The sequence below is a fragment of the Entelurus aequoreus genome, linkage group LG24 (assembly GCF_033978785.1).
Source record: "Entelurus aequoreus isolate RoL-2023_Sb linkage group LG24, RoL_Eaeq_v1.1, whole genome shotgun sequence".
In the NCBI taxonomy this organism is placed as follows: domain Eukaryota; kingdom Metazoa; phylum Chordata; class Actinopteri; order Syngnathiformes; family Syngnathidae; genus Entelurus; species Entelurus aequoreus.
In genome coordinates, this window is record NC_084754.1 from 168,401 (window position 1) to 195,000 (window position 26,600).

The 26,600-nt window shown below is 37.5% G+C and overlaps 1 protein-coding gene across 2 annotated transcripts in view; it reads left to right on the forward strand.

The window, feature by feature from the left end:
* Positions 1 to 8,009: 8,009 nt before the first annotated feature.
* The window catches only part of rassf7a (Ras association domain family member 7a), a 71,770-nt gene continuing 53,179 nt past the window's right edge, over positions 8,010 to 26,600 (forward strand). The window contains exons 1-2 of one of the 2 annotated variants that reach the window (XM_062035262.1): positions 8,010 to 8,404; positions 13,476 to 13,587. The gene's annotated coding sequence lies outside the window, so the exon portion shown is untranslated. The remainder of the gene's footprint in view (positions 8,405 to 13,475; positions 13,588 to 26,600) is intronic. The other variant, XM_062035263.1, reaches the window with a different exon arrangement.

A 26,600-nucleotide genomic window follows, 5' to 3' on the forward strand; every position in this document is an offset into this window, starting at 1 on the left:
AAGGAATTTAGGGATTTCACCATCTACGGTCCGTAATATCATCAAAGGGTTCAGAGAATATGGAGAAATCACTGCACGTAAGCAGCTAAGTCTGTGACCTTCGATCCCTCAGGCTGTACTGCATCAACAAGCGACATCAGTGTGTAAAGGATATCACCACATGGTGGAACACTTCAGAAACCCACTCTCAGTAACTACAGATGGTCGCTACATCTGTAAGTGCAAGTTAAAACTCTCCTATGCAAGGCGAAAACCGTTTATCAACAACACCCAGAAACGCCGTCGGCTTCGCTGGGCCTGAGCTCATCTAAGATGGACTGATACAAAGTGGAAAAGTGTTCTGTGGTCTGACGAGTCCACATTTCAAATTGTTTTTGGAAACTGTGGACGTTGTGTCCTCCGGAACAAAGAGGAAAAGAACCATCCGGTTTGTTAAAGGCGCAAAGTTGAAAAGCCAGCATCTGTGATGGTATGGGGGTGTATTAGTGCCCAAGGCATGGGTAACTTACACATCTGTGAAGGCGCCATTTAATGCTGAAAGGTACATACAGGTTTTGGAGCAACATATGTTGCCATCCAAGCAACGTTACCATGGACGCCCCTGCTTATTTCAGCAAGACAATGCCAAGCCACGTGTTACATCAACGTGGCTTCATAGTAAAAGAGTGCGGGTACTAGACTGGCCTGCCTGTAGTCCAGACCTGTCTCCCATTGAAAATATGTGGCGCATTATGAAGCCTATAATACCACAACAGAGACCCCCGGACTATAGAACAACTTAAGCTGTACATCAAGCAAGAATGGGAAAGAATTCCACCTGAGAAGCTTAAAAAATGTGTCTCCTCAGTTCCCAAACGTTTACTGAGTGTTGTTAAAAGGAAAGGCCATGTAACACAGTGGTGAACATGCCCTTTTCCAACTACTTTGGCATGTGTTGCAGCCATGAAATTCTAAGTTAATTATTATTTGCAAAAAAAAAATAAGGTTTATGAGTTTGAACATCAAATATGTTGTCTTTGTAGTGCATTCAATTGAATATGGGTTGAAAAGGATTTGCAAATCATTGTATTCCGTTTATATTTACATCTAACACAATTTCCCAACTCATATGGAAACGGGGTTTGTACAACTAAAAAGTGGTGCATTATGTTCCCAACAACATTCATGTTCTCCAACCTGGGTGCAATGTTGTTGAACAAGCGGCACCCATCTATAATCTGCAACACATCTTCTGCAACAATGTATGGAATCGCAATCAACAAAACCGCAACTATTTTTAGCACATTGATGATAAGTTGTGCAGGGAGGTTGTGGACCATCACAAAAGCAGCAGTGATCGATGCATTTTTCATTGTGCATTTTTTATAAAAAATATATTTGCTGTATAGAAAAACAAACGGCATTTAAAAATGATTGAATTGAATGTATTTTAAATCAGCCCTTTAAATCATCCAGCAGCAATACAATTTTAAATTATATGGTTGGATAGACGGTGTGTCTAATATTTTAATCTATTTTTTCATTTCATTCATTTATTAATTAGGACAATGTACAATTACATTAAGCATTAAAACAGAGATGCTTGTACCAGACTGTCGCTTAAAGGCCTACTGAAATGATTTTTTTTAATTTAACGGGGATAGCAGATCCATTCTATGTGTCATACTTGATCATTTCGCGATATTGCCATATTTTTGCTGAAAGGATTTAGTAGAGAACAACGACGATAAAGTTGCAACTTTTGGTCGCTGATAAAAAAAAAGCCTTGCCTATACCGGAAGTAGCGTGACGTCACCGGAGGAATGACTCCTCACATTTTCCCATTGTTTACAATGCAGCGACAGAGATTCGGACTGAGAAAGCGACGATTACCCCATTAATTTGAGCGAGGATGAAAGATTCGTGGATGAGGAAAGTGAGAGTGGAGGACTACAGTGCAGTGCAGGACATATCTTTTTTCGCTCTGACTGTAACTTAGGTACACTTTCTCCTTTTTCTATTGTGGATCACGGATTTGTATTTTAAACCACCTCGGATACTATATCCTCTTGAAAATGAGAGTCGAGAACGCAAAATGGACATTCACAGTGACTTTTATCTCCACGACAATACATCGGCGAAGCTCTTTAGCTACTAAGCTAATGTGATAGCATCGGGCTCAAATGCAGATAGAAACAAAATAAATAAATACCTGACTGGAAGGATAGACAGAAGATCAACAATACTATTAAACCATGGACATGTAAATACACGGTTAATAATTCCCAGCTTGGCGAAGCTTAACAATGCTGTTGCTAACGACGCCATTGAAGCTAACTTAGCAACGGGACCTCACAGAGCTATGATAAAATCATTAGCGCTCCACCTATGCCAGCCAGCCCTCATCTGCTCATCAACACCCGTGCTCACCTGCGTTCCAGCGATCGACGGAAGGACGAAGGACTTCACCCGATCATCCGTGCGGTCGGTGGCTAGCGTCGGCTAGCGTCGGCTAGCGTCAGCTAGCGTCGGCTAACGCGTCTGCTATCCAAGTCAAAGTCCTCCTGGTTGTGTTGCTACAGCCAGCCGCTAATACACCGATCCCACCTACAACTTTCTTCTTTGCAGTCTTCATTGTTCATTAAACAAATTGCAAAAGATTCACCAACACAGATGTCCAGAATACTGTGGAATTTTGAGATGAAAACAGAGCTTTTTTGCATTGGATTCAATGGGGTACCAATACTTCCGTTTCAACGATTGACGTCACGCGCATACGTCATCATACATAGACGTTTTCAACCGGAAGTTTAGCGGGAAATTTAAAATTGCACTTTATAAGTTAACCCGGCCGTATTGGCATGTGTTGCAATGTTAAGATTTCATCATTGATATATAAACTATCAGACTGCGTGGTCGGTAGTAGTGGGTTTCAGTAGGCCTTTAATTGCTCATTTCCATCTGTAGTGCTAAGGGGTAGGGGTCAAAGTGCATGATGTATACAGTGCAAGTTAAAACACCATTCAAATGCATCATCCAAATATCATACATACATACATACATACATACGGCATCCATACTGATATCTAAAAAAGCACAACTCAACACACTACTAACATTCAGATAAGCTGCAACCTTCATCGTGCATACAATACAAGTCAATCACTTATTAAAATCCCATTAATACACTTAAATCACATCTTTGGTTATCTAAAAAACATGTTTTTGCTTCTCCTGTAAAGGAAGTGAGTGAATTCAAGCTCAGCAGCTCAGATGGGAGCTTGTTCCACTGTTTCACAGCCTTTGAAGAGAAAGCATACTGGGCAAAGGCTGTCTTACATTTTAGGATACTACACTGCCCTCTAGTAGTACCTCTGGTTGCTCTTGTGGCCGTATCTGAGTTCCATCCGACCATCCATTTTCTATCAGGACCTAATTCAACAAGTTATCAATGTTGTTTTAATGTCTTGTACCTGCTTGGTATGTATTTATATTCTGTTACAGTTTGTAGAGGTTTTTCATTGACTGTGACCTCACAATACGAAGGTCCTGAGTAGTCGTGAGTTCAATCCCGGCCTCGGGATCTTTCTGTGTGGAGTTTGCATGTTCTCCCCGTGACTGCGTGGGTTCCCTCCGGGTACTCCGGCTTCCTCCCACCTCCAAAGACATGCATCTGGGGATAGGTTGATTGGCAACACTAAATTGGCCCTAGTGTGTGAATGTGAGTGTGAATGTTGTCTGTCTATCTGTGTTGGCAAATTAAAACAAAGCTACAAGCCATACAATATTCAAATGTTAATCATTTCAATAACCCCCTTTAAGATAAAACAATGATGACGTCAGCCGAGACGTTTTAAGGAGGAGGAGGTGGTCTGCATCAATAATCTTTTTATTGCGCAAAACGTCCATAATCACAGCAAAACATCAGCAACAACACTGCTATCTAGCAAAAATGGTCACTTTCTGCTGTAATCACACCCGAAAAATTGAGAATGTGTGAATTATATGATGTATCATATTGTATCTGTATTCATGTTCGAAATGCATCAAACCATAACCATAACCATATATCGTATTGACAGCAGTTGATCTCTTTAATTTGCGCCAAAATACGCACACACTCGACTCAGCCAGTGATGCTTTCATAGCCACAAAAACAGTCAGACAACACCAACACCACACATAAAGTCTGTTGAGTCGTTACAATGTGATACGGTTGAACAATGTGATGTGGTTGATCAATGTCATTAACAGCATGTTTTATGTGCGTATTACCTGTTTTTCAGAATAACTTATTGCAGTGGAGTTAAAAGAGTTAAATGCTGCACGCTAACTCTTATTTGGGCGAAAAAAATTATGTTTTAGGTTATATTCTTCTTTGAGGTCATATGTATCTTTTGCTGAGAAGAATTGTTGTACATTCTTGGGTAGCAGGTTACAGTTTACGTGGTACATAATTTTAGCTGTTTTCAAATTCACTATATCGTTGAATTTCAATATTTTTGATTCAATAAAAAAAAGGGTTTGAATATTCTCTATATCCAACTTGATGTATTATTCTTATGGATCTTTTTTGTAACACAGTTTGTCAATGAGGCGTACCTTTGTATTTATTTACCCATATGTCTGCACAATAACTCAGATATGGCAACACTAGCGAGCAGTAAAGAATATGGAGTAATTTTTGGGCCAATACTTATTTTCCTTTATTCATTATTGATGTATTTATTGCCACCTTATGTTGTATATTTTTATATGAAATTTCCAATTGATTTTATCATCAATTATTACACCCAAAATTGGATTCCATTTACTCTTTCAATGTCTACTCCTTCTATTTGTATTTGTGTTCTTCTACTGTTACCAAATATCAATATTTAAGTTTTATAGAGGTTTAAAGTCTGTTTTTGTCAAACCATCTTTTTATTTGATCATTTCTTTGTTTATTATTTGTGTTAGCTTCTGTGTGTTCTCTCCTGAACAAAACACAGTTGCGTCATTTGCGACTAGTACTAACTTTAAGTCTTTTGTAACTTTACAAATGTAATTTTTATAAAGATTGAACAATTTTGGTCCCAGTATTGAACCCTGTTGTACGCCACAGGATATATTTAACGACATGTGTTCACCTAGCTTCATGTATTGCTTTCTGTTGGTTAAGATAGCTTCTTACCCAGTTCAAAACCAGTCCTCTGAAACCATACCGTTCTAATTTTTTAATTAAAATATTGTGATTAATGGTGTCAAATACTTTAGTTATATCCATAAACACTGCCGCTGCACATGTTTTACACTCTATTGCATTGGTAATCTCTTCCGTTATTTCCGATTAAAGCCATCGATGTTGAAATATTAGCTCTGTATCCATTTTGGTTGTCAGTAAATATTCTGTTTTTGTTTATGAAACTCTCTAATCTGTTATCGATCAGTTTTTCAATGATTTTTGAAAATTATGGCAGTAAAGAAACAGGTCTATAATTTGTAAATTGGTGTTTGTCTCTTGCCTTATAAATCAGTACAACTTTAGCTATTTTCATTTTGTTTAGGAATGTGCCTGTTTGAAATGACAGGTTACTAATATACATTAATGGTCCTGAGATCTCTTCAATAACATTTTTTATTATTTTCATATCAATTACATTACAATCAATTGAGGTCTTGGATTTGTTATTAGTCATTATATTAACTATTTCCTTCTATGTCACATTTGTGAGGAACATTGATTTGGGATTTCTATCTATGGTGTCATTATAGTCCTCAGTTGAAACTGGGTCTAGAATCCTTTCCTCCAAATTTGGTCCAAGATTTACAAAGTATTGATTGAAACTTTCAAGTACTTTCTTTACATTGTCATTGTTTACGTTCCCGTCTGAGAAGCATTGGGAATAATCCTTCTCAACACCATTTTTAAGAATGCTATTGAGGATGCCCCATGTTGCTCTCATATTGTTTTTGTTCCTGTCTAATAATTGACTGTAATATTGTTTTCTTCATGTTCATAGTATGCTAGTTAGTTTGTTTTATACACTTTGTACTTATTTTCTGCCCCTGTAGATCTTTGTGTTAGAAATTATTTGTACAATATTTTCTTATTGCAAACATTTTTCAATCCTTTTGTCATCCATGGTTGATTCTTCTTTTTCTGCTTTCTACTGAGTTGTTTCCATGGACAATGTTTGTCATAAAGCATCATGAACGTGTTTTTACATTTTTACCATATGCTTCATTAACATCATTTTATTGCACACATGATCCCAATTTTGCTTTTCTAGCTCATTTTTGAAAGCAATCATACTCTTTTCTGTGCAAAGTCTTTGAAATGTATTTTTGTCACTCATGTTCCTCTTTTTGTAGTTTCCATATATTGTGAAAACCGGCAGATTATCACTAATGTCAGTTATATGTAGACCACTTGTAGTGTTGATATCAAAATTGGTAAAAATATTATCAATAAGTGTGGCACAGTGTCCTGTGATTCTGCTTGGCTTGGTGATTTTTGGATATAAACTGATGCCGTACATTGTATCAATGAAGTCATCAATGGACGTTTGCTTGTTAGGGTTCAATAAGTCAATATTGAAGTCACCACATAAGAAAATTATTTCTTGACCATTGTCCATGAAATGTGTCTTGATACAGTCTTCAAACAATTCAATATTTGACATAGGTAATCTATATATACAACTGATGAATATGTTTTCGCTTTTTTCCAGACATATTTCAATGGTTATGCATTCTAAGATGTTATCAATAGCAAATGACAAGTGTTTTTATCACTTTGTAGTTCAGGTTCTTCATCATATGCACCACTATTCCTCTTCTGTATTTGTTGGTTCTGTCGATGTAGTTTAGTTCATATCCTTCCAGATCAAAATCTATTCCTTTTTTTTTTATCATCAATCCATGTTTCTGTGACAGCAATCACTTTGAAGCGTTTGTTGAATTGTTCCAAAAAGTGATTCATGTAGTTATAATTTGTGTACAAGCTTCTGCTGTTAAAATTAATAATAAATTAATGTTGTTATTATATTTTTCATCTGTATAATAAGAACAATTGTTACCGATGTGGGAGAAAAAAATTGTATCTGGATTTATATAATTCTCCAAATCCTGGCTTTTATGGTCTTTGTTGCAGACGTTTTTCAGATCCATATTTTCTTGTTCAGCAGTCTTTAATGCTGTTTCAATAATTTCTATAAGTGTAGGTGGATGCACTCCTGAATCCAGGTGTTCTTGTTTGGTGGTCCCTTGGAACATAGTAGTGTTGGTGTTGAATGTAGGTGTCAGACTCCATTATCATCGTCGTTGTCAAAGCAGTGTCAACTTTATATTTGTCCAAGTCTTTGATGTCTTTGACAAAAGGACTGGTTTATTATATAGTGTTTATCAGTTGATTTATTATATTTCTGTTTCGTAATCCATCAGGGGGGGGGAAAGCAATTGTTAATACTATCACACTGTTTTGAACATTTAGTTAAACGCAGGAAATCAAACTATAATTTTGAAACTCAAAAGTATAGAAATAAATAAACGTGATCTTTTCTTTTTTCTTTTTTTTTATATACATATTTTCAGACATGTTTTTCAACTGTATTGATTGATTGATTGAAACTTTTATTAGTAGATTGCACAGTGCAGTACATATTCCGTACAATTGACCACTAAATGGTAACACCCGAATACGTTTTTCAACTTGTTTAAGTCGGGGTCCACTTAAATTGATTCATGATACAGATATATACTATCATCATAATACAGTCATCACACATAATCATCAGAGTATATACATTGAATTATTTACATTATTTACAATCCGGGGTGTGGGATGTTGAGGGGGGGTTAGGTTTGGTTGATATCAACACTTCAGTCATCAACAATTGCATCATCAGAGAAATGGACATTGCAACAGGACTGACTTGGTAGGATATGTACAGCAAGCAGTGGACATAGAGAGAGAGATCAGAAAGCATAAGAATAAGTATCTACATTTGATTATTTACATTTGATTATTTATTTACAATCCGGGGAGGTAGGATGTGGAAGGGAGGGTGTTAGTTTAGGGTTGAAGTTGCCTGGAGGTGTTCTTTTAGTGCGGTTTTGAAGGAGGAGGTAAACGTGCTGTACTTTAGAAATAAATAAACTTAATCTTTTTTCTTTTCTTTTTTCTTTTCTTTTTTTTTTTAAACATATTTTCAGACATGTTTTTCAAGTGTAAACGTGCTGTACTTTAATATAACATTATTCGAAAGAAACCACTGCCGTCAGGCCCGTCACCAGTCGGCGTTTAGTTTGAAAATACCGACCGGATGCTCAATGATGACCTTTTCCGGAATGGCTTGACAACAGTTGTCTGTGGACTGCCAAAAGTCGTCTGTTAGTCTTTTAATAATGTTTCACGAAGCTCCGCCGCTGCTGAATGCTTCACGTGAGTTTTGTTGAGTTGTTTGACTTTGTGATTTGTTACGTGAAAAACTGGATGACCGTTCTCACGCCTCGCTTGGTGAGAGTGTGCCAACAAGTGGTGCACCTGCTGACTCAAAGATAAACATCACACAGACGAATTTGTATAACTGTGATACTGAATGATACTTTATCGGTGTTAAATTTACATTTGGCGTTTATTAAAACCAGCGTTTGTTTTATTCAGTGTTTTAATGGTGGTTGTGCTAATTCACAAGTTGCGAGGTCACCAAAATATGAAAAACGCCACTCAATATGACGCAATATATACTTGTACAACACGAACAACGACAAAAATAAAACAGCACCCAATAGGGAAATGGCAATAAACAAATCCATCCATCCATCCATTTCTACCGCTTATTCCCTTCGGGGTCGCGGGGGGCGCTGGAGCCTATCTCAGCTACAATCGGGCGGAAGGCGGGGTACACCCTGGACAAGTCGCAACCTCATCGCAGGGCCAACACAGATAGACAGACAACATTCACACTCACATTCACACACTAGGGCCAATTTCAGTGTTGCCAATCAACCTATCCCCAGGTGCATGTCTTTGGATAATAATAATAAACAAATAAATACAATTAAATTTTAAAAAATAAATAAATACATTTAAAAAAATAAATATATATATAATATATATTTATTTTTTTAAATGTAAAAAGAAAAAAAAAGAAAAATAAATATATATATATATATTTATTTTTCTTTTTTTTTCTTTTCCAGATTTTCAAGCCAAACGACGCTAGTGCGCATGCGCCTGACTTTGTTTTCAGGAACTGCACAGTGTTGCCTAAAATGCATTAATAAATGACGGGTTTTCAATAATGAAAAAATAGATTTTATTAGATAGATAGATAGACAGATAGATAGATAGTACTTTGATTACTTCAGGAGAGTCCCCTCAGGAAAATACAAATTCCAGCAGCAGTGTACAGAATTGAGATCAAATTTAAAAAGTAAATAATGGGGGTATAAATGGAAATAAAATGGAAAATATAACAATAAGAATAACCATAAAAAGCAACAATAACAATACACATATAACAGTAAAAATAAGAATATAACAAGAGAAACTATGCTAACTGTCAGGAATTTTATCTCGGGTTTATCACTATACCGTTTACCGTTACATCCTTAATTTGTATCCAAATATTAGGGTATTTTTTTAAAGAACATTTTATTTGTGCCAGCAATTAAATAACCTGTGACTAATCATGATTAATCACAAAATTAGACTGTGATTAATCTGATTTAAAAAAAAATGTATCACTTGACAGCCCGAGTAATGATAAATCAGAGCAACTAAAGAACATCCTTCTTTCTGGTTAGGCGATACTTGATCGAGTTGAATTGTGCATGTGTATAATATTCGGAGTAGTGAGTAATAATGGCACCAAAAGGCAACACATAATACAGGTTTGCCCTTAATGTAACTAAACGTGGCACACCACCACGAAAAATCGTAGCCGCCACAGCTTGAAAATAGGGTTTTACATTATATTACTTTAATTTATTGGAGCCTCCAGAGGAAATCACACAAAGACCGAAGCTATTTTGAACTTTTATTGCCAATCTTATGACAATTGGCCCATTTCCAACAGGTTTTACTTCCCATGCACACACTTTTGTCTTTGTGCTTCACTCTCAGACACACAACAACACTTCACAACACACTCATTCTTCGCCAATCCGCTTTTTGTCATCGACAGTGTTTTTAGTATTATGGTAAAAGTGATCATCGATTCAAAACCACATGAACATAAAACATTACCACCAGCAGATCTTTCCATTATGAATGGGTATATATAGCCGATTATTCGCGCGCTATTTATTGACTCTTGATGCACCGAAAATTTGGCCGCGGAAAAAAGACGTTGATCACCGAAAACAACGTTGCCAAAACCGGATATTGTGATGAAGTAGACAAGAAGCATGTGATTATCTGGGCGTAGTCAGCATGGCTGCAATGTAGACATATTTTAATGTATCCTTGATATACCCGCAAGCAGCGAGCTACAAAATGTGTAAATATTAAGAGGACAATGGCAACTTTAAAGGAGAGAAAGTCCAACTGGAGCAACAGCGTGAAGCAAGTGTGACGTTGTGCTCGCTGCAGCTCTTTTTTCAACTTTGTAATATTTCAGTGTTATAAATTTACCCACACAAAATGTATTACATAGTGTATTTAGATGGATAGATTTGATCATTTTATTTTGAATACGATCCATACCCACAACATGATTTTGTTTCAGTTGCATTCGACCTATTAGGCTCATGACAATTACATTTAGGCGCATGACAATTACATTTAGGCGCATGACAATTACATTTAGGCGCATGACAATTAAATTTAATATTTTACTCATATTGAAGACTGCCTAAAGTTGCGTTGCACTCATATAAGCATGACTGCTACCAATTGTATTATTCTTAAAAACTAAGTTTCTTTTTTTGGGTCGATTATACTTGTTTCTTTGGTTCTTGTATTTGCCTCCATTATGAGTTTGTGTTATTACTTCCCACTTTTATCGTCTGTTCCTGACTTGTTGTCATGGTTTCTTGCCCACTTAACAGAGTATGTCTTTAGCAGACGTTTCATAGGAGGAGGATTTACTGTATCTGTTTTTGGTCAAGTTGAATATGATAGTCAAGTGTTTTGATGCTTCAGTTCAATTTATTCCTTTATCTTTTCCATATCTAGTTTTTGTATCTCGTAGCTCTATGGAGTTTATTGAGGATACCCTGAATAACAGTGAGAATATTTTCTGAAATATTTGCAGAATGAGCTTATCACGTTTTTAGAACAACACTGGTAGTGGTTTCCATTACAAAATGTGTCCGCTTTCTCGTCACATTCATACATAGATTGGACAATTTTCAGTTGCTATATGCCTGCTCGAGCTGGAGTGCAATATTGCACTGGCTAGAGGAAATGCATGTGTGTTGAAGTGCACAATTATATTGCAGAGGAAGTACAGTACATTGTGTTAACAGTCGGATAGGAATTGTAATTTGGTTGACTACACAGAGTACAGGAGATAAGGCTGCTCAAAAAAGGAATACATGCAAGCCGATTTCTGAATGCAGATTATTTTTTTTGAAGGCTTTTCTCAGTGTCCCTCGTCCCTGAGTGCGCCTTGCTGGCCAGGACATTAGAGCCAGCTCAGCCTAGCCAGCGAACGCAAAATTGAGGATTGCAATGTCAATACTAAAAATAATCATGATTCACATTGTTTGCCTTAATGGAGAACTGAACTCTTTTTGGAATTTTGCCCTTCATCCGAGAGGGACAAGCAGTAGAAAATGGATGGATGGATGGATCCACAATCCTTATGTGAAACAAGAACCCAGGTCTTTCCCTTTTCTGTGTATACTAAATAGTAAAAAACAGCTCGTAAAAGGCAGCTAACAATACGATCTTATCCGACAATAATGCACTCTAAAAACCTCCAACAATGTTTTTTATACAGTACAGGCTGTAAGTGTGTATGTAATGTAGTAAAGGACACATTCACAATAACCTGTAATATTTACAGTATTTTAGTCATTTTAAGCATTACCGTAACTTCTTTCCTGGGTGCATTGATTTCACAGAGCGCAGAGCAACAGTAGCGGTCGTTGCTAATGGTCGCGTTTCTTGCTATGTGTTTAAATGTTTCAAATAAGAACATAAAGAAGTGACTCACAATGTCAGCTCTCACTGAGATGCCGACAAATGGGATGTTGCATCTTTCTTGACCTGCTAAATTAAAAATAATCTTCACACATCAGATAAAAAAATGCTTCCTAGCAATGTTGCAATGGTTTTATGCTGGGTTCCATTTGTTTAGAGCCAAGTTCAGAGCCATTTTTTAAAAATATTTTTAAAGTTGACCAACTTCCCGGCTTGGTGCCACAATCTTCTACGATACAGGTGAGGCATGATTTACAATTTACATTAACTTTTCCTAATTCAAAGACAATACAGCAGCAGCAGAAGTAGCTCAAACTTTTTTTATTTTATGGCGTGTGGCAACCAACGTTTTTAGCTCAAGCTATCTCGTAGCCGGCTACTCACTATTGGTCGGAGGAGCAGTGTGAGCAAGGCGATGTTTCACAATGCCAGAAAAGTAGTTCTTCTGTGTTAGCTCTTACAATAACAATGCCTTATATCTTGGTTAGGTCACGGCATGTAAACGTAGCGTTTCTGGATATTTTTTAAAGCGCTTAAGAGGCGGACTAAATGAATCCCATTACCTGCATTGTTAGCTGCCTCTTGCTTGCAATTTTTTTTTACTATCTAGACCGCACAAAAAAGATAGACGTAAATTATTTCTCTCTTGGCTCAAGGGAAACGCAGTAAACCCAATGCCTTTTCTACCGCCTCCACCTTTTCCCATCGTTTACAGCATTCTTGTTCTGTCTACCCTGTACAATGTATGTCTGTTCTTGAACGGGTTTATTTTGTTGTACTTCTTAAGTGTAATGACAAAGTGTTATCTAATCATCTATGTGTTTTTGTCTCACACAAAGATTATGAATGATAAGCAAAATTCCAAAAACAGTTCCATGTTAACAGGAGAGCAGTATGTTTGGGAATACATTCAAGACAATATAACATTTTTGGTATACTTGGTGCTTGGACTTTAATATCCAACGCTACTGTAGTTTAAGATGATTTACCACGCATGTACACACACAAACAAACTTTTTATTCTGTATTATGATGGGTGCTGTAATTTAATAATGGAACTAAGTAAGTTTTCAACTGTAATCTTACATTTGTAACTTTCATTTTTTCCCTCCTTGTCTAAAGTCTCCAGTCACAAACGCCTGTCTCCCCCCTTCGTTCTCAACTCTGCAATTTGGGGAGTGGTGTAGGAGCGGTCATGTGACTTTTTGTCTGAAAACAATCGCCTGTGTTTACTATTGGATGATTTCTTTGAAAGAGCGTTGGTTGCCAGGGTGACGCGGAATGGCGGCACCACTTCACTTTATTCTGCAGCCGCCCCCTCCTCTTCTGCATTGCTGTGACCATGTCCGTCTGTCCGTAGGTGGTGGTGGATCAGGTAGCGCACACAGTCAGTAGCAGGCTTGTCTCGCTCTTCTTCTTCCTCTTCTCCTTTTTCGTCAGGCAGACACTCTCGAAGACAGTCAGGCTGAAAGGTGAGTGAAAAAATAAAGGGCCACTAATGCTTGGTTTCTTATGTAGTTGGACACATTGTCTCCGTTTGTTGAAAAATTCACTAAACTGAAAACAGCACAGGGTTATATTACAGCTCATCTAAAGTATTGTTTTATTCATGAATGGATACTTGTTATTATATTGTTCCAATAAAGTTTTAATAGGCATCAGGATAACAGAACAACTGAATTTGCTGTGCAACATTTTGCTTTTGGGCCATGTGCTATTAAACGTATGATTTATGGTGATTATTAAGCTGATAACAATTTTTTCCCCAAAGGGGTGCTCGTTTGTTTTTGGGACAAATCCATTTGTTCTGCTATGGCACAGAGTTCTAAAACTTTGCTAGACCTAAATCATGGGTGACCAAATATTTTACCCTTGGGGCTGCATACCGAAAGATCAAAGGAAGCCAAAGGCCACTTTGATATTTCATATATATTTATTTTGTAAAAAAGCTAAAAAAAAATAAAGAGTTACTTTTAAAATAGTGGTGTCAAATGATACATTTTTAGAATCAGATTATTCACACATTTAAATTTGGATTAATCATGATTAATTACAGGTTATTACTTGGTTGCATAATTTAAATTAACTTAAAAAAATACCCCAATAATTGGACACAAATGCAATTTTATTTTCAGAATGTCATACGGAAACATTTTTTTTAAATTTTTTTTAATTTTTTTTAATTTTATTTTTTTTATGTCCTGTCCAGCTTCTCAGGCAAATCATATAGTAGATGTAGATGCCCATATCGGCTGTTCAGATTTACTTTACAAAAGAGAAGTGTAGGATACTTCTCTTGTTGCCTTATTTGTATTTGACTTTATTAAATGTATTTATATTATCATTTGGTGCAGCCGGGCCAGAGCAGGAGGGGATAGAAAGAGAAAAAAAGGAAGACAGAGGGAGGAATTGTGGGGACAAGATGGGGATTAGACAGAGAGACAAAAACAACAACAGAAAACACAACAACAACAACAATAGAGCAACATCAGCAAATACGACATGTACAAATATGATGGTAAAAGTAATAGCAAATAAGCAGTTAGCGAAAATAAAAAAAATACAGAAATGACAATGAGCATTATTACACTAAAAATGGAGCAATACAAATACCAATAGAAATAGCGCTATTGATAATGAACAATACCAATACTTTACCTTTATTATCAACAATACAGTTGTTCAAATGCAACAATACATATACGTAATGATAACTTGAGATACGAAAGAATGCAGAAAAATGGGGGGGAAGAAAGAGAAGCAACCTACATTAACCTTGTAGATTGTTATAGTAAAAATAAGTTAAGCTTTGTCAGAGTGCCATGTGTTGTACCCAGTTTACTCTAGGGCAACAACATTAATATATGTTTGATAAAACGTGATTATGTGCATGAGTGTATGTGTGCATATGTACTTGTATATGTACATTATGTGTATATCTGTGTTTGTACCGTGAATGTATATGTATAGTATGTGTATGTGTGTGTTTGTACAGTGAATGTATATGTACAGTATGTGTATATGTGTTTGTACAGTGAGTGTATATGTACAGTATGTGTATGTGGAAACATTTTTTTAAACGTTTAACTTGAATTCACGTCAATTATTTGCTCAAACAGTTTTATCTTAAGGCCCATCTGGATGTATTTTAAAGTGATTTTTAAAATGTATTTAGCCTCCACTCATAACTTGGTAACAGTTTTATCTAAGGCCCCATTCGGGTTTATATTGAAGTGAAATGTTTTAAATTTACTCTACTCAGTCATCTTTGCACTAACACACAGTTTTCATTGACCTGGCCTGATCACTGACCCTAGAAAAGAAGCATTTGCGGTCCAAATCAATTTCATGATTAGTATGCGTATTTACATGATTATTTTTTGTTATTTAATCACATGAGCACGGTGGCACAGGATTTAGTGCATTTGCCTCACGATACGAAGGTCCTGAGTTCAATACCGGGCTCGGGACCTTTCTGTGTGGAGTTTGCAGGTTCTCCCCGAGACTGCGTGGGTTCTCTCCGGGTACTCCGGCTTCCTCCCACCTCCAAAAACATGCACCTGGGAATAGGTTGATTGGCAACACTAAATTGTGAGTGTGAGTGTGAATGTTGTGTGTCTATCTGTGTTGGCCCTGCGATGAGGTGGCGACTTGTCCAGGGTGTACGCCGCCTTCCGCCCGAAAGCAGCTGAGATAGGCTTCAGCACCCTCTGCGACCCCGAAAGGGACAAGCGGTAGAAAATGGATGGATGGAGTCACATGAGTTAACTCGATCTTTTTAACAGCCCTATTATAAATATATAATATTATTTTATTTTAAGTCAAAGCTTTGTGTTACTATGAACATTTCATTTTTTTCTCTTTTTCATTGTGCCTTTTTGCCTAATTTGTTTCATTGCCCAGTAAAAATTAGCCACAGGCCGCAAATAACCCCCGGGGTCCTGCACCCATAGACCCATTACATATATAAATAACAGGATAAAGTACATAGGAAGCCGTGGTGAGAGAACAACGTCAAGGCTTTTGTTTTGTTCGATTAAAATAGCACCTTGTTTTTTGTTCATGCCACAAGCGCCACATTTGTTGTTTGTGAATCCCGACACTTAGTGTGAATTTCTTTGGCATGGTAACCATTCTGAAGTGGTACCCTCTTTCTCTCCACTTCTTGGGCTCCACCAACCAGGTGCTTGCATTGGTCTTTGGTTGCTTGGCAGCACGAGATGCACACTCCCTGCCCCTCCTGTCAGGTGCACTCTTGAATGTGAGGAGCTTCTGCTCATACAGCCGGAATCTGTTTGTGGACACTTGACCCTCGCTGAAAGACGGCCTGTGTTGCAAGGAAGCACGAGACGCTTACTCTATTAAGAATAGTGTTTTGGTGGGATACATTTGCTGCTTCTTTGTTAATTAGAAAGTAAGGTTGCAATGTATTCGTAACTACAATTTTCAGTAAGGAACATGTGGTGGGCCGAGTTCCCAAAGGGAACAAATTGCGTGAGATGCAGAGGAGTATAACTGCCTTGCGATACAATCATGTATCGACTCAGTAAACTAATACAATGCAGTCCAGCCTTTGGCTCCTATGGGGATATTTGTGATAATGCGAAGGAGAAACCAGCTCTTGAAACTGTCTTCCATCAATAGTGTCTTTTTTGGGAATAATGTGCCCTCTTGGTGAAATATGTACACGGACAAAGACAAGTCGATGAGACTAAAGCATTGTTTTAGAATTGTTCAGTAGAGTTCATGAAATGGGTTATAAACTGAAACTATTTACATTGCACTTTATGCAATAACAAACTTTAATTTACTAAAAAAATATGTAATAATTCAGATCATGCAAACTGTTACTGTTGTATTTGTCTGGATAGTTTGAGAATTGTAATTATTGCAATTATACCTGTTACTAACGACAAGCAACAATGGTGTACCGTTATTCCCCTATCAGTATTTTCATATGTACGTAGTATTTTTAAAATATATAAATATCCCGACATGTGCATGCTACATGCTTTATTGGTGTCTCTGTAAACAAACATCATCAGAGTCAAATTGTTGACCTTCGACCACCTCAAGCAGGTGGAGAGTCTAAGTGAATACCATGTGCTATTTTGTCACTGAGTAGGGTTATTCTAATAAAAGAGCTGAATCGCAAGTACAGTACATTTTATCAGTTTATATAGTAAAAAAAAAGTTACGGGTAGAAAGGACTTTGCACTGTAATGAAACACAAGATGTACTTTGTAATTTACTAGTTCCTGTCCTGATTGTTTGTACTGTCAATGAATATATGCTAGTAGATTCAATTGAAGTTGAAGGTATTTTGAATCCAAAGCAAAAGCAACCATTCTTAATTTAAAAAAGTCAATATAATACAAATAAGTTTAGAGATGAGAATTAGCCTTCTGATTTACTTGAAATGTAAACACTCTTAAGCTCTAAAGTACAACTCGACTAAGTTTTTACTATTCGGAATTTAACCTAATTTTTGGGTGGAAAAACTCAAAAGTTGCACAAAGATTAAGAAGTCACATGACATTATTGCAATACCTCATACCTCGCATATACCTCAAGTTTTTGGCTCAGTGGCATCTAAATAAATCTTCACAAGTGTGTTTTGTTTTTTCTTCGGCTTTTTTGTTTGTTTTGTAAGTATGCCACCACAGAGGTGTTACCGTGATGGCACAAACAGAAAAACTATAATTAAAGACCATACAACAGGAAAAAAATGCAGCTTTGTAGAGCAGCACACCTGTCTCTGACATTTTGACACTGGACAGATTGATTTCTATTATGTATATGCATGCTTTATAAGTCCAGGGAAATTATAGGATGTACTTACACTACCGTTCAAAAGTTTGGGGTCACCCAAACAATTTTGTGGAATAGCCTTCATTTCTAAGAACAAGAATAGACTGTCGAGTTTCAGATGAAAGTTCTCTTTTTCTGGCCATTTTGAGCGTTTAATTGACCCCACAAATGTGATGCTCCAGAAACTCAATCTGCTCAAAGGAAGGTCAGTTTTGTAGCTTCTGTAACGAGCTAACTGTTTTCAGATGTGTGAACATGATTGCACAAGGGTTTTGTAATCATCAATTAGCCTTCTGAGCCAATGAGCAAACACATTGTACCATTAGAACACTGGAGTGATAGTTGCTGGAAATGGGCCTCTATACACCTATGTAGATATTGCACCAAAAACCAGACATTTGCAGCTAGAATAGTCATTTACCACATTAGCAATGTATAGAGTATTTCTTTAAAGTTAAGACTAGTTTAAAGTTATCTTCATTGAAAAGTACAGTGCTTTTCCTTCAAAAATAAGGACATTTCAATGTGACCCCAAACTTTTGAACGGTAGTGTTTAGTGTTGTTTTATTGCGTTCTGTGAGAATTTAGAAATTTCAATATTTGCATACTTGAATTTAGATTATACAGTATGTTCACTAGTATTTACTACTACAGTATTAGTAAACCTTACAATGATTTAATTGGTACTAATCGATTCGGATGGTAATTAGAAAAAAAATATATAATTATGAATTTTGATACAATTAACATCTAGTTCACCATACCAATCAGTTACTGTACATTATGAACAGCGCCATACGCAGCTTTCAATATTTTGAATGAAACAAACATGTTGGGGAACTTCATTTTCCTAATGCAATAATCCTTAATTTCCCTCAGGGCACACGCCCAGGAAATCAATAAAATGCTATCTAATCTAATATAATATAATCTAATGAATTAGACAAATAAAACACAAGCCATATGCAATCTAGGTCCTTAGTCAATCATAATGCGGAAGTTATACAAAGGGTAATAGTTCATACATTAGCATCTCAACAAAGACATAGGGACGTTTACTGACAAACAATACCAGGTTACTACTGTCAGCTACAATCTTTGCCAAAAACATGTCCGGCAGCATAATCACAAGCAACGTCATATATATGTGTACCAAAACACACTGCACAGTTTTTTGTTTTCTACAAGTCATTGTCAGCACAAGGTATGTCTATGGTGCCTTCACTGACCTTTGCAATATAGAAACACACATGAATAACATTACTAGCCCATTACTTTCAATACCAAGTCTAACATAATACAATACCTGTACAGTGCAGACCCCTGACCAATTACAAGAGCGCAGGCGCGGTCTGTATGGAGTCTAAGGAATCCGAGCATATCGGCCACGAGGAGAGTAATGCAGATTTACTGGACACAGCTTGAGATGTATGCAGTTTATTATAAAAACAAAGTTATTATATACAGAATATAGTGTTTTTAAATTATAGTGTATAGTCATTTTGTATTATATAGAAATTGTATATTTTACAAGTTACGCGTCTTTTAATTAATTGCATACATTAGGTGCAGCTAATTGAAAAAAACTTGTTAGTTGTATCAAAATCATTAAAAAAAACTAAAATAAAAACCTGAAATCATGTATCAAATCGCAATGGCAATTTTTGGCTGGAAGTCACAATTATATTATTTTTCCAACATTATTCAGCATAGGAAAAATGGTCATAAATGGTTAAGAATGCTTTTTGTCCATACCCAATAAACAGAACATAAATATTTGAAGTAAATAAGCAAGGTCTGTAAGTAGGTATATTACTCACTCATGTAATTGCATTGGTTATAACTTAGTATTTAAACTTATTAGTGATCAGCCCTCAAAATCCTGATTTGTGTGAAGCTTTAAGTACTAAAGTATTGCTAGTGTTAAAAATATACAGTATACATACACGATTTATAATATAACATACTGTATAAATCACTTTATTTTCATAAAGTCAACAAACATGACCACTAAAATGTGTCATTGAGCAAAGTCTGTTTTCCTGTCACTGCTGCAATCAAGACCAAACTGGCACCAATGTCTTGTTTGTAGTAGCATCTGATCAGCTGCCATGATGTCACCACTGCTGACCAGACAACCCTAACATACTTTATCTGCTGATGTATGATATTCATGCATGGCATATGACAGAGGGATGCACACACCCACGCACATATGGCCCTCGTACAAAGAGCTGATTAGTAATCTAGAACATCTGCCAAAACAGTCACACATCATTAATTCAGTCTCACGCACAAGCCCACTCCAGCACACACACTCCAACCCTGATGAAGATGGCAATGGACTCTTTAAATTCAACAGGTCTTTAAGCTTGCAATTGTTGTGAATCTGTTTTGTATAAATTGTCTGCTTTAGAATGGAGCGTATGTTGTTGGCATGGTATGATTAGAGCAGTGGTTCTTAACCTTCTTGGAGGTCCCGAACCCCACCAGTTTCATACGTGCATTCACCGAACCCTTCTTTTGTGAAAAAAAAAATGTTTTTTTTCAAATTCAAGACAAAGTTATATGTTTTCTTTTCCTGGTGCACAAAATGAACCGTGCATGAACATCACCTTGTTCAAAGAACAAAACCAACAGTGCATGAACTCACAACAAATTACACACCTGCAAATCAGTGTGACTTCTGCTGTTGCTGTATCCATGATACGCCGATATGGAGAAGTTTTTATTTACACGATGAGTCGGGTGTGGCTTGACCTCCGTGGCGGAGGCTCCACCGAACCCCTAAGGCCGATTTACCGAACCCCTAGGGTTCGATCGAACCCAGGTTGAGAACCATTGGATTAGAGAGATCCAACTGCATTATGCACTTTTGTCATCATGTCTGTGTGTGTGCATTTGGGCATACACAGCTTTTTCTGTTTGTCTGTGTAAGTGTACATTGTGCGAGGGTGCAAGCTACAAAGGACTTTCTCACTGTAACACAGCTACATCTTTGATCCGGTAAAGCCACACAGGGAAAGGGACGACGATGCTGGTGCGGCGAAAGCTTTTAACTGCTGTTATTTCTGCAGGTGTTTGGTTAGTCCTTTTCTTGCAGACACTCTGTGGCAATCGTATTGTAAACAATGTACGGCGTAAATGGACAGAAGACAGATATGCTGAAGGACCACAAAAGAAAAACTGATGCAAGAACGCAATGTCAAACAAGAGCACTAATGCATGAGGGCGGTAGAAGTAAAGGGAGACAGACAGTCAGTGAGGGACGTCCGGGGGCCTCTGCCTTGCTCTGTGCTGGGCTTACGCAGCTTTTGTCCACCTCTGACCCCTGACCTGTTACCACCTGACTGCTCACAGCCCTCTAACCCACATTTCCTGTTGATCGAGTGTCTCCACTGACTGTTTTTTTTGTTTCGGTCATGGTTAAATTTGCAGTTCTACCCCCAACACAGGCAAGTACTTTAGATGTTTTGGTACCAGTGATCGTAGTGCTATTTGTATGCATTCTCCAAATAATGTGGCATACTTTTATTGTGAATATGTTGACATTTTTGCAAGCCCTTTGGAATAGACACATATCTATGGTTTGATTTGTTTGGATCCAACTAAACCCTATGGGCCGGTTTGGCGTTCAGGGTATAAGTAAAACCAGAGCATGTCTTTTTTACAGGGGCCCGGGTGGTGTATGACATCATCGTATAGTTTGCATAATTGGCTATGACGCAGTTATATAAAAAAAAAAGAAAATCTAAAGTAATTTTCCACATTTTTATGACAAATCAGTGTTTTTAGTGAAAGCAAAAAAAACAACTTTTGAAGGTGTCATAATATGCAAAATCCACTTTTCTTGCCTGTTACTACCCGTTGTTATGTTTTTGCCTTCCCAATAAGTAGAGCAATTTTGAATTGATGCATTGTGGATATATTTATAAAACAACCATTTTTCCTTGTTTTAAACAAGCAGTTTGGCGCCTTGTATGAATATGCCATGGTTATTTCCGTTGTAGTTCCCATAAACTAACATATTCTGTTATTTGTTGTATTAACCAGCAACGTTCACTACACCGACCTCCAGCCTCATCTAAAGAAGTAAGAAGTGCTGCTTAATTGTTGTGTTTCATGACAATGTAATTCATCCTTACTATGCGCCGTGATGCATGTACAGCCTTTACTCTGAAGGGAAACCTGTAACTGGACGGGTTTAACTTAAGTCTTGATTTAGACCTGAATTAGCTCTATTCTCCCTTCAAGAAAGGAGATTATTAAACTCAATACTCGGACAAATCTGAGCCTATTTTAATCCATGTCTGAGAAAGCCATTTCAGTAAATTTTGGTTTAAAATGTGATTTAATCCAGAGCTACGAGAAACTGGATTTATGTGGTTATGTCTATGTATTATTTAAAAACCTATTTGCTACTACTTTGTCTAATTTGTATCTCTAGTTTTTATTATTTTGTTTGATGAATTATAATAACCTAACTTTGCTGAGTGTGTGTGCTCAGACTGTCTTAAATGTTTTTGCACTGAAAACTTTGCATATTGCCAAAAATAGGCTTAGCTATGACGGAAAGAAGATGTAGAAACAATGGATGACAGTAGCTTGTGAGCTTCATAAAACATTGCTTTGACGAAATATCTTTCCATATTGGTACAAATCCAGGTCAAACTTTAAATGCAGCTACGCAAAATGTACACCTGTTTTTAGTGGTCGTAAAGCCAGTCTCGACTGGTTCTTTGTAAAAACGAAGAGAAAGACAAATTGGCCGTGACGATAATATGGCCCAAGTATTCTCTTTTTTTTCTCTCTCTGTTTACATGAGCACATTTTAACTGACATCACCAAAAACAATGTTGCTTTGACTGTTAGCGTACATGACACATTGCACAAATACAAACATTTAAAAACGGGTGGTCTGTGAACATGTATGGAATGCCCTTGCAATGTTCCGTTTGGGCATGTACAAATATGTCACAGTAAAAGCAGTAGTATCAGTATACAATGCTGCGGTACAACACTTGCAATGCTTCCCAGAGAAAATGTAGATTTACTGCATCGTATCTATGGCCGTGTCACTCGTATTTGAATCTTAACTCACTTATCAAATACATGCTGTCAAAGCCTGCTCAACAGATGGTTTTGTCCAGGAGGTAGGAGCAGCTGGTTTGCATGTGTGGCTCATCACCATCTACTGGTCTGGCATGTACATGTATATTATTACATGCATGGAAAAAATGTCGAGAGAAAAAATATATTTTTGTGTAGCCATACACTATTACTGTTGTAGCCTTGCCTTGTTTTTTTCCATGATATCTTTATGCCCTCTGATTTACCTCAAAATTGTTTTATTCAAGAGATGATATTATGCAATAGATTTTCTTCCAAGACCTGAATTGTCTTCTGGGATGTTTTTGTTCTCAATATGAAATGCAGTTTATTTACATTTCAGCAGTGTAATTACCCTGCTGAACGTCATAATGATACACAAGGCATAGCTAGCTACACAACAAATGCAATAGCCATTGCTTAACCACAATGACAAAGTCCAAACTACAGGAGGGATACTCAACTAAATTGCTTTAAAAGCCAGGTTTCCAGAAAGCTAAAGACCTAGGGACCGGACTTCTCCCTTCACTATTAGTCATATTTTGGAAATTCCAAAGAACCAGCATCTTCTACAGTAGACATTTGGTTTTGGTCTATTCACTTTGTCAACATTGCAGGATCACTCTGCTGTTTTCACGGACCTTCTGCAAAAATCTAGTCAAAGTTAATGCCTAGGACAGCACTCTAGTGTTTTTAAAAATCTGCTGCAAAAATGTGAGTCCCTCAAAAGTTTTTTGAACAGTACTCGCGAGCCACCAGTTGAAAAGCACAAATGATAAAAAAGAGAGGACCTAAATGGAATCTTGAGGAACACTACTGGTATAACTAAAGAAGTTGAAAAAAATGACTCATGACAGAATCTTGGATAAGCAAGCAACATAAACTTCTTAGTTACATAAATCACATTACGAAAAACATGAATAACTGCTAAAAAGGAGAGGACTAAGGGGATGCTTTAAGGAATGCCTCAGTTATGTAAATCACAAGTTTGGACCCCAGTGTTCATTCTAAGTTTGCTAGCTAGGTTAACACGTCAACGTAAGGATCTGTCAATGTGTTAAAAATGGTCCAAGTTCTTCATTACAACAGGAGCACACTTGTGTTTTTGGTAATTTGCTGCAAAAATGTTTGTCGCAACTCTTGTCAACAAGCTGTCCCACCACTCTGGTTGCTTTGGTGTAGAACACATTAAAGCCTTCTACAGAAAGCTAGGAGTATCCAACGATGATTTCAAATTAGAAATGGTCACAGCTGATGAGGTGTTTAAAAAATTGAGCGCGCTCCACCCTAACAAGGCCACCGTCCTTGATAGTATTCCCTCCAGATTCCTCAGGGACTCTGCCTCCATCATTGCCCCGATCATCACGCACATAATAAACCTATCAATTACACAAGGCCAAGTACCAAAATATTTTAAGATAGCAATAGTAACTCCCCTCTTTAAAAAAGGAAGCAAATTGGAACCTGGCAACTACCGACCTGTTTCTATTCTCAGTTCCGTTTCGAAAGTAATGGAGAAAATAGTTTATGAACAGGTCGATAGTTACCTTGCCACTAATAAACTCATGTACAAATTCCAATCCGGCTTCAGAACTAACCACTCCACTGACACATGCCTTCTCTATCTGACCGACCACATCAAACATGAGGTGGACGCAGGCAAATACTGCGGCATGGTCATGCTGGACCTTCAGAAGGCCTTTGACACCGTTAACCACGCTATACTGTTGGATAAGCTCAGAGCAATCGGATTTAACAAAACCTCATGGAGCTGGATGCAATCTTACTTGGAGGGGAGGGAGCAGGTGGTAGAGGTGAACGGCACTGTGTCCCCCCCCCCTCTCGGTGAGCTGTGGAGTCCCCCAAGGCAGTATATTGGGACCTTTACTGTTCCTAATATACATAAACGACATGTCATCGGCATGCGACTGTGAATTGTTTTTGTTTGCGGATGACTCTGCCTTGCTGGTATCCGGCAAGGACAAGTCACAGGTGGAGAAAATCCTCAGTGCTGAGCTCTGTAGAACTTGCACCTGGCTCGCTGACAACAAGCTATCCATACACTTGGGTAAAACAGAATCCATCCTGTTTGGGTCCCACATCAAACTTAAGAAAGTCAATGACTTCACCATAAAAGTAGGTGACATTGTTATCACCAGGAAAGATGAGGTCACCTACTTAGGTTCCATTCTAGAGGCTAACCTTTCCTGTGATAAAATGGCAACCAAGGTAATCAAAAAGGTTAACCAACGAACGAGATTTCTCTACAGAATTTCCTCTCTGGTCAACAAAAGCACCTTGAGGATTCTGGCGGGAACTCTCGTTCAACCCTTTTTCGATTGCGCATGCACCTCCTGGTACCCTAGCACCTCCAAAACCCTCAAATCTAAACTCCAAACATCTCAGAACAAGCTAGTCAGGTTACTTCTAGACCTCCACCCCAGATCCCACCTCACTCCTACCCACTTCTCTAAAGTGGGCTGGCTCAAGGTGGAGGACAGAGTTAAACAACTTGCACTGAGTCTAGTCTATAAAATCCGCTACACCTCCCTGATACCGAAGTACATGTCAAACTACTTCCTTAACGTAAATGACCGCCATAACCACAACACCAGGGGGTGCTCCACTAACCACGTTAAACCCAGATTCCGAACTAACAAAGGTCTTAACTCATTCTCTTTCTATGCCACATCAATGTGGAATGCGCTCCCAACAGGTATAAAAGAAAGGGCATCTCTATCCTCCTTCAAAACCGCAATAAAAATTCACCTCCAGGCAGCTACAACCCTAAACTAACACCCTCCCCGGATTGCTAATAATCAAATGTAAACAATCAAATGCAGATACTTTTTCTTTTTCTTATGCCTTCTGATCTCTCTCTCTCTCTCTCTCTATGTCCACTACTTGATGTCCATATCCCCCCTCCACACCCCTAATTGTAAATAATGTAAATAATTCAATGTGATTATCTTGTGGGATGACTGTATTATGATGATAGTATATATGATAGTATATATCTGTATCATGAATCATTTTAAGTGGACCCCGACTTAAACAAGTTGAAAAACTTATTCGGGTGTTACCATTTAGTGGTCAATTGTACGGAATATGTACTTCACTGTGCAACCTACTAATAAAAGTCTCAATCAATCAATCAATCAATTGTCGGTATGGTGTCATTCCGGGGCCGAATTTGGCCCCCGGGTGGCAAGTTGTTTAGACCTGTACTACAATATATTAAGGCATGTTTGACACAAACGGATGGCATGGCAAAAAAAGTACAAAGACACATGTTGACACCAGTTTTGAATATTGTTTGTTGTATTCCAAATACATGTTTATTGTTGGCTTGGCCAACTTATGAAAAGTTGAATAAATAGAAAAGGAGACGTGGGGGTCTTAAATGGGAAGATGGGAAGGGGCAAAGCGTAACTGCAAGTTAATGCTATTTATTCATGGTGCATTAAGGCCAACAAAGAAACCATCAGCATGCGTTCCCCTCTCACTGCTGCCCTCCTCAGAACCTTTTTAACCCCTGCCAGAGCCAAACAATCAGTCCCTATGA